Raw genomic sequence first — 10,418 nt, 5'->3', positions numbered from 1 at the left:
TCTAAAAACCTGGTTTCCAAGTGATTTTGGCTATTTTTCCCATACTTCTTCCCTGAGCGGCCCCTAAATCGATTCGGATCGAGTCGGTCCCATATACACTTTTTATCAGGGGACCATATAGAATGATTTTCTGACCTGTGCCCCAAACATGTTGGCACTTTAGTTTTTCCATACAATTTTGGACACCTCTAACGTACTAGCATTCTCAATAAAAAAGAGAAGCTAATCGTAAAGGTGCTGAAAACAACAGTCGTTACTAATTTGAATTTCACTATCCCGATTTTGAAATTGTTACGAAAATACTGCATTGAATTTTGTACTGTATTGGTTATATTGGTATATGTGCTCTGGGAGCATAGCCGAATTTAAGAGTTCAACACAAAGACAACGAAATCTTCTCAAAAAAGGAAGAGAAATTGAAAAATATAGGAAAAGCTACAAGCGTTTTGTCTCAGATTCTTATCTAATTTAAAGTAATTACCACGGTAGTATATTTATATCGATATTTAAAAAAGGACTTGTCTTAATGTAACTTGATGTATCAAAAAATATTTCGTTTACAAAAACCGTTTTTTTATAAAAAAATTTTGACAGACAAAATTCAAATTTTTAACGGTCAAAAATTATTTTTATACAAAAATTCAGCTGTAACATACATTCGAAGGAGAAACAGCCTGAAATGTAACTCCTTTTTCTTCTTTCAAACATAAGTGGTACTCTATATGGAGTACTTAAACGGGACAGTGCGTAAAAACTTTTCTAACACTGTAAAAAAAGCTGTAAAAATTTTCTATACAAAGTACTCTATTTGGTAGTTGTCACTCGAAGCACTGTTGCTTGAAGTGCGTTGAGCGTATACATAGATTTTTGGTTATGACAGTAACGCAACATTGTATAGGTTTTTGTAACCTTACGTGAATGTACTAAAAAAATGATAAAAATAACGTTATGATAGAACCACGGTTTAAGGATGACGACCGGGCCTCACTATCTCCGTCGACATTATTAGTATATTACCACATACATTGGTCTCGTGAGCATTATTATGTCATGTTTTACATATTGGAGCGGATCCAAACCAAGTTCTTTTATATTAAACAGAGAGCATTTGATATATGACCTTTATTAAATAAAACAATAATAAATACTTAATACTCAACAATTCCTAAAATTCCTTTAATTCTTAAAAAAATGTCATAATATTTAAAAAAAAAATCTCAAAAATAGGCCCTGCCGTCGTGTCATATTATACCTTTACGTTATATGTATGAACGACACAAAAAGTAAACTTATGAGAAAATCATATTTTTCTTCAATTCTTTGCTGAAGGCATGAACTTCGAGTTATTTATCGCTTCTGTAATTATCGTCTGCGAATTGTGTTTTGCTGAATGCTAAGAAAGTGAACAGTTAAATATAATAGAACGTTCTTGATATGGAGATGACATGAATTGTTTTATTTTAAGATGGAACTAATTACGCGCATTTATCCAGTTGGGAAGCATTCGTTTCCTTGGCGATAGACGACCAGATAATACACATCTACCACATAATTCATTCGATTACGTTTTAAGTGTTTATGAGTAATTATACCCTGAAATTACACCGACTAATATGACTTTTTCAGTGTTATATTTTCAGCCTTGCAAATTGCGAATCGTTGAATTTTAGTTGTCACAATCTGCAAGACTCTTTTTCCGAAAACGAAATAATAGTTATGTTCACGTGTGCGGTGTGAATAACATTATTTTCTCAACTCAAAAGACCATGAGAAAATGATGTTTTGTTGACACTTCGGAGAACAAAACATCTCTTTTCTCACTTCTTCTTTTGACACCTCTGTGTTTCTTTTGAATAATTGTGTAAAATGTCCATGTTTGTCTCGTACATTATGAAAAATTGGTATTCTCCGGCTGCAAAACATAGATGTTGTTGGAATTTCGTGTTTTCATCCCTCGGTAAACAAATAACTATTTCATATTTTCAGAGTTTGAGATTTTACGAATACAAATCACTAAGTGTTATAGCATAAACATAACACACAATCTTAAAATCTAACAATGATCTGGGTTTTACTATATTTTTACTTTCCAAATTTTTCTTACTTCAAAATATCTTGACATTTCCCCTAAATTTCTCCGATTTCGTTTAGAATATTGCAGAATATTGCACTGGCCTTAGTATAACTTCAATTTCTTCAAAGCCTATTTTTGGGAATTTTTCAGATTAAAAATTCTTAAAAAAAATAGATTCTGGCCTCACTCACCACGAGAAAATGAGTCAGTAATTTATTCACGTGAGCGTTAAAACTCATTTCCCGGGACTTAATGAGTGATAGTGAATTGCGTCCTTATTTGAAAATTTTTAATTCGCCAACTATGAGGGTAAGTGCTGTAATCACTCATGACAAAATGCAAAGTTCCAAACAATTGCTATTTTGCTCACTAGGCCCCTGTGAAATAAGTTTTCAAGTCAACTGTCAAGTCAGTAATGCAGTAATGACTCATTTGAAGGTGCAGTGAATAGTATTTATTACACACTTGTCACGAAGAAGAAGAGGCCTGTCGAGACTGATAGTGACAAGTATTGCATTACATAAGCAAAAACGAGACAAAAACATAGACCTGATTTGTATTTTTGAATTATTCTTCTAGTTAAATAATTTTGACATCCGAACACCGCGCGTATGTGATAATAGTATATTTCAACATACCCCAATACACACAAGATGCGCGTGCACGCGCGGGCGAAGCCCAAGCGAAAACACACATCTTGTGTGCATTGGGGTATTTTGAAAGTTATTTTTCTGTAATAGTGAGAGTGTGTTGGTGCATTCCTTCCCAACCGTTACTTTCCTTCTCGACCGTTTACTTTCCCTTCCAACCGATTCATATCATATCATATCATACCATCAATACACTCTCACTTATACAGAAAAGTACCCTACACAATTGTTTGGAACCTTGTATTTTGACTTGCCATCGACTCGTGCTGCAATTCTCACAATTGGCAAAATAAAAGGCTACACAAACTTGGGAGGAAAAGTTAAAACATCAAGTTTTGTGTGACAGTTATTTACCCGAGGCGACCATGACTTATCATTACCCTAGTCATGTTTTTTAGTTCATGATGCCTGGGTCCATATAATGAAAATTGTTACTCGGCGTAGATCGGAAACATCCGTGGCATATTGCTAAATGACACCGAATAACAATCGCAACAATTAATTTCAACATACGTGTGTGTAGCCACAAGTTAGGTGATGAATTGAAATGTCATTTCACCTATGAGTCGCTTAAGTTGTCTGTGCGCAAAATCGTATAGTTCAAAGATCATTGTACAAAATTGTACCAGTAGCGCCAGTTGAAGTATTTAATTTTCTCTCAAATCGAAACTGTGGTCAACTGTCCTACCATAACATAAATTTGAAATAAAACCCTAAGTGATTTGTGGACTTCCCCCGGATCAAAACATTCTTTTGATTCGCACAAAAATTGCTCATTTGAGTGCACAAGATAAAGGCTACTTACTTATTCATTGATAACACTACATTCACACATAGAACAATCATCGATTTAAATACATGTGTCCAATGAATCACATCATAATCGCAATGCTACTCACAATATAAATATTTTTCATCTATAAAACTCTTCAATTTGTTACAGTACTCTCATTGTAGAGGCAATCACATATAATTCCCAACACGTGTGCAAAAGTCTAAATCATTGTTTAAATAGAGAGACGATTAGAGTGCAAATAAGATTTGATCAATAATTGTGTGTATAACGAGAATATAACAAAAAAAGAAAAGAATGGACGAACCGAATGCTTCCGAAGAACACAAGTTACCCAGCACACCTGTGATGGCATTTTCGATATGCTTCAATATAATAAATCACGCTCTAATTGGATTTGTTGCTACTTATATGACATTGATAACTATGTCTACCGGTCTAAAGCCGATGAATTGGCACGCTTGGAGCTGCACAATTGGTGTACGATAATTTAAATTACGATAACACACTCCAGGATCTCCGGTAATAAAATCAAAATTAATTTTAGTATCAAGTGTTGATGTTGGAAGGGATAATGATGTTTTACTCGGAAAATGTTTGGTCCTCACCATTTAACAAACCGGCAAAACGATGTATTCATTGGATCATCCAAGTGATTGGATCGTTATTAGCGTTAAGTGGTATACTGGTCAAATATGTAAATAACAATGGCAAACACTTCCAGACCATACATTCTACAATTGGTTTGATTTCTGGAATATTCTTACTGATTTCCCTGTGCAGTGGGATAGTTGCTTTGAAGTCGTTTGCATTAAGGAAAATTGTTAGACCGGCGTTGGTAAAATTTTTCCATTACATTTGCGGAACAATGGCCATTTTACTGGGTAGTTGAAAGCGGTCATTCATTCTGTTTGTAAAGTTTTACTAATCGTTCTTTTGACCAGGTCTCGTAGCACTGTACTACGGCTATGACAAGAAATTTATGCAAGCCAATTCGGATGGACACATTCGTCTCTGTTTACAGTTAATAGCTGGGTCCACAGCCATATTTTCGTTGATTGGCGCGCTGCAATCATTTTATCGGGGAGGAAGGACCATTTTGACGAATAATTGAAATTTCGACTGCAATCCCATGCGAAACAAGAGAACACTACATACAAAGACAATTTATGCTCTGATTTCGACCAATTTCGCTGTGATTTTGTATTGTGTATGGTGCAAGGCGTTAAGTATCGATTGATAGATACTTAACAACTAGCAAACACTTTCATGGCGTAAAATTGCTTTCTTTAGCTGGATGATAATCTAGATTCAGTGATCTGATAGAAGCGAAATATTGCTTTCCCTAAGCACGCAAATAAGCATTCAGATAAAACCAGTGCAAAATGGTCGAAGTCAAGAACTTCCTGCAGAATGAGCTGGCTAGTTTTTAAATATAACTGGACGAAACAGTGTCTCTTGGTAGTATGCACTAGGTAGTAGGTGTTAGTGTATTCGATGCACAGTTCTTGGGTGAAACTGGAAAACCAAGTAATGTTTGCCCTTCCATCGGTCAAGCCAAGGCGACATTTTCACATGGGAATGAAAAGTTGAGATTGCTGTTGGGTGCACTTCAACATGATTCAAAATCGTTGCTTCTAGACTGACTCCATCAACGGATAATATACATTTAGCAGCCAATGATTGGTGGAAGCCGTCAAAGTTGATTGAATCTATTTGCAAATTAAACTTTAATACAAGAAAAAGAGTTTGTTATCTCGATGAAAAAATCCATGTAAAATAAAAGTACTCTTGGCTGTTGGATTTAGGCAGTTCCTCAATATGGTTCGCTTTTCATATCTGAAACCAGTTTAGGGATTACGATGGATATCTTAAAGTGTCATGGTTAGATCTGATTCTTTCGAATAGCTCGAGTAATAAAAATTAAATTTTTGCGAATAAAATTATTCAATCTATGTTAGTGTTCATTTGAGTTCATTTTCATACAGTGTATTAGGTCTCTTATTTGACATTTTAAAAATGAACCGCTGTGAATGAATCGGATTTTCATCACTACTAAGATGTCTGATTTTGTGAGATTTTTTTTACACGGGATCCGAACCCAAAACGGTAAAAATAAATTTCTATAAAAACGGAGCCGGAATAACTGATGATGGCACTGAGATAAATAGTGAAGTTTCTATAAGTAACGTTCGTTGAGTAGTGAACGCCTCAAGAATGGTACACGGGATGTGACCAGCAAATCGACCTATACGTCCCCAAAAGCAGACTAACTTTTAGTGAATGATCCCTGATGAAAGACACCAAGAAGAAGGAAAAACAGCAAACTGCAAAGTCAGTAAAATGATTATTTTGTGTCATTTCCTTGCATTTTCACCAGCATTACCCTGATGCTTTTTAATTACTTTCCTTCACAAACGATACTGAGAATCTCGGATTCATACATTTATTTTGTAGAGTAGCATCGTGCTATTCATTGATATAAATTTATAATAGAGAGATTATGGAAATAACTTCTTCCTTTTACGGTATACTTTATGAGGAAGTTATAAATATAAAATCAAGCAAATATTTACTAAACTTTCCGTCTTTTTAAATGCGGCTATACCCACAAAGCCCACCCTCAGCAACCTGTCAGAATTTATTTAAATATTCGTTTTGATTGAAGTAGGAAATTATGGGCAAACAGAAACCCATAAAATAATAATAATCTAACAAACAAGGTGGGAATTCCGAGAGGTAAAATAATATAAATAATAACATTTTAAGTGGATATTGCAAATATCTTTGTCATCGTTTTCACCTTTCCATGTATGCTCATATTTTATTACTCACTTTTTCCTTTCTCTATTCTGTATCATTGCGGTAAATTCTAAGGGTATAGGTTTTCCCGTTTGAATTTCGTATGACAGATATATGTTCGTCGTATATATAAATCGCTTGAACAAATCTCCACATTTGATACACGTCCCTGGTTTCGTTTTCTGTTTACAACGAAAAATATGTCCGTTTTAGTAACATTAACTCTGTTAGTTTGGGTAAATGTGTCGGTTGTGTGGAAAACTAAATAAATGTGGCAGAAACAGTCAAAAACAATATTTTAAAAAGAAATCCATTATCAGAATTGGACGCTACATAAGTGAATTTTTACGGTTCGATCCGTTAGATGTACATGTACACAGTAATTTAGAGCACGTGTAACCTCTGACTTCTTCATCTTCACCGATACAATTTGGCAGCTAATCGAAACGCTTGTAAAATGGTATGTTGTACCACAACATGCTGACTCTATTTACAGAAAGATGGGAGAACGTTAGAAAAGGAAAGAAAATTGTCAGTTTTAGAGTTGATAAAGTTGTCACTGAACAAATAACGAAAGATGAAATATAAGAAAATCTATACATAAAGAACTTCTTTTACGAAAATGAACATGGTGCATTTTCATATGCTCTTGAGCGTTTCTGCTCTAATCACTACTATTTATCAAAAGCAGAATGAAGTTCAATTTGCCAGAGTACCAAAAAGGCAAGTCTCTGCCTCAGAAATAATCGATTCTTAGTAGTTTTTGTTGTTCTTTTGATAAAGTTGAAGTTGAAGCTATTGATCCATTACAATGAAACCTAGATTGAATTAACAACAATTACGATTGATCCTTCCACTTCAACTCTACAAAAGATTTTCTTATACATCCTTTACAGTATTGAAATTTGAAATTAATAGTTTTATAATGAGGTAGATTGAGTGTATCAGAATCAATCAGTGAAAATACTTGATGCAAATCAAAGTTCAGAACCTTGATGCAAATCACCCATTTCATTTACCAGTGTACCAGCAACAGTCAGTGTTCCAGTAACAGTCAGTGTTCCAGTATCAGTCAGTGTTCCAGTATCAGTCAGTGTTCCAGTATCAGTCAGTGTTCCAGTAACAGTCAGTGTTCCAGTAACAGTCAGTGTTCCAGTATCAGTCAGTGTTCCAGTATCAGTCAGTGTTCCAGGATCAGTCAGTGTTCCAGTAACAGTTAGTGTTCCAGTAACAGTCAGTGTTCCAGTAACAGTCAGTGTACCTGTAACAGTCAGTGTTCCAGTAACAGTCAGTGTACCTGTAACAATCAGTGTTCGAGTAACAGTCAGTGTTCGAGTAACAGTCAGTGTTCCAGTAACAGTCAGTGTTCCAGTAAGAGTCAGTGTTCCAGTATCAGTCAGTGTTCCAGTATCAGTCAGTGTTCCAGTATCAGTCAGTGTTCCAGTAACAGTCAGTGTTCCAGTAACAGTCAGTGTTCCAGTAACAGTCAGTGTATCTGTAACAGTCAGTGTACCTGTAACAATCAGTGGTCGAGTAACAGTCAGTGTTCGAGTAACAGTCAGTGTTCGAGTAACAGTCAGTGTTCGAGTAACAGTCAGTGTTCGAGTAACAGTCAGTGTTCGAGCAACATTCAGTGTTCGAGCAACAGTCAGTGTTCGAGCAAGAGTCAGTGTTCGAGTAACAGTCAGTGTTCGAGTAACAGTCAGTGTTCGAGTATCAATCAGTGAAAATACTTGATGCAAATCAAAGTTCAGAACCTTGATGCAAATCACCCATTTCATTTACCAGTGTACCAGCAACAGTCAGTGTTCCAGTAACAGTCAGTGTTCCAGTATCAGTCAGTGTTCCAGTATCAGTCAGTGTTCCAGTATCAGTCAGTGTTCCAGTAACAGTCAGTGTTCCAGTAACAGTCAGTGTTCCAGTAACAGTCAGTGTTCCAGTATCAGTCAGTGTTCCAGTATCAGTCAGTGTTCCAGGATCAGTCAGTGTTCCAGTAACAGTTAGTGTTCCAGTAACAGTCAGTGTTCCAGTAACAGTCAGTGTACCTGTAACAGTCAGTGTTCCAGTAACAGTCAGTGTACCTGTAACAATCAGTGTTCGAGTAACAGTCAGTGTTCGAGTAACAGTCAGTTTTCCAGTAACAGTCAGTGTTCCAGTAACAGTCAGTGTTCCAGTAACAGTCAGTGTTCCAGTAACAGTCAGTGTTCCAGTAACAGTCAGTGTTCCAGTAACAGTCAGTGTTCCAGTAACAGTCAGTGTTCCAGTAACAGTCAGTGTTCCAGTAACAGTCAGTGTACCTGTAACAGTCAGTGTTCCAGTAACAGTCAGTGTTCCAGTAACAGTCAGTGTACCTGTAACAATCAGTGGTCGAGTAACAGTCAGTGTTCGAGTAACAGTCAGTGTTCGAGTAACAGTCAGTGTTCGAGTAACAGTCAGTGTTCGAGTAACAGTCAGTGTTCGAGTAACAGTCAGTGTTCCAGTAACAGTCAGTGTTTCAGTAACAGTCAGTGTTCCAGTATCAGTCAGTGTTCCAGTATCAGTCAGTGTTCCAGTATCAGTCAGTGTTCCAGGATCAGTCAGTGTTCCAGTAACAGTTAGTGTTCCAGTAACAGTCAGTGTTCCAGTAACAGTCAGTGTACCTGTAACAGTCAGTGTTCCAGTAACAGTCAGTGTTCCAGTATCAGTCAGTGTTCCAGTATCAGTCAGTGTTCCAGTAACAGTCAGTTTTCCAGTAACAGTCAGTGTTCCAGTAACAGTCAGTGTTCCAGTAACAGTCAGTGTTCCAGTAACAGTCAGTGTTCCAGTAACAGTCAGTGTTCCAGTAACAGTCAGTGTTCCAGTAACAGTTAGTGTTCCAGTAACAGTCAGTGTTCCAGTAACAGTCAGTGTACCTGTAACAGTCAGTGTTCCAGTAACAGTCAGTGTATCTGTAACAGTCAGTGTACCTGTAACAATCAGTGGTCGAGTAACAGTCAGTGTTCGAGTAACAGTCAGTGTTCGAGTAACAGTCAGTGTTCGAGTAACAGTCAGTGTTCGAGTAACAGTCAGTGTTCGAGCAACATTCAGTGTTCGAGCAACAGTCAGTGTTCGAGCAACAGTCAGTGTTCGAGTAACAGTCAGTGTTCGAGTAACAGTCAGTGTTCGAGTAACAGTCAGTGTTCGAGTAACAGTCAGTGTTCCAGTAACAGTCAGTGTTCCAGTAACAGTCAGTGTTCCAGTAACAGTCAGTGCACCTGTAACAGTCAGTGTACCTGTAACAGTCAGTGTACCTGTGACAGTCACTGAAATAAAAACAAACAAATACAGGTCATTTAATTCAGTGAAACTCCTAAGTTATTGGAGAATATTTGTTGTCAACGTCGATCATCTAACATTTACCTAAGATTGATATCTAAACACTGCTGTACTTTGTACCTGCTTCCAAATGTTTGTTTTGAACTAGCTTCAACTTGAGTAAAGCTGTTGCACATTATCAAAACTGAACCGTTGAGAAATTTGTAGCTCGACCTAAAGTCAATTAACCAAAGATTTCAAATTGCCATTACTCTAATTTGCATGCAGACAAGAATGATTTGCGTCGGAAAACGACGTTCTTTTGAGTGGTTTTTGGCGCAGACATTCATCATTACAAAATGTAAACTGCCGAGAAAGGAGCATATGCTTAATCAATTTTACATATACTATAATCTGTATCTGTTGCGATGATTGTTGTTGTTAAGCTTAATTCAAATGCTCCGATTCCATATTCTACACATAAATATTCCGCACATAAAGCAGAAAATAAATAATTAATTTCATGCAAATGCTACACAATATTATTCTAATGGTTGAGATTGTGGAACCTGAACGTAATATACACATGACACAGCTTATTATACCATTTGTATTGAAGAACTTATAATTGTAGATGCGGTTTACGGGTTTGTGTGATCCATATATAATCAAAACACAATAAGCCCACCCGGCATCAAATAACTCCAAACACACCAAACAACAATTGTTTTGGAATTCCTTTACATGCCAGACTATACACACATTTATATACACATGCACACCCTTCCACGTCCATATCTTTTATTGTCTTCAACTATGAGTTCCT

At 36.5% G+C, this 10,418-nt stretch overlaps 1 long non-coding RNA gene across 1 annotated transcript; it reads right to left on the bottom strand.

Moving 5' to 3' along the window:
* LOC119080300 lies at positions 1-10,418 on the bottom strand. The gene is made up of 3 exons (XR_005088307.1): positions 10,408-10,418; positions 6,464-6,467; positions 1-47 (listed from the first exon to the last, which is right to left on the bottom strand). It is a non-coding gene; the product is annotated as an uncharacterized LOC119080300 (long non-coding RNA).

Source organism: Bradysia coprophila, chromosome X (genome assembly GCF_014529535.1).
Source record: "Bradysia coprophila strain Holo2 chromosome X, BU_Bcop_v1, whole genome shotgun sequence".
Lineage (NCBI taxonomy): Eukaryota > Metazoa > Arthropoda > Insecta > Diptera > Sciaridae > Bradysia > Bradysia coprophila.
Note: the sequence above shows the minus strand (reverse complement) of the source record. Positions and strands in the feature narration are given on the sequence as shown.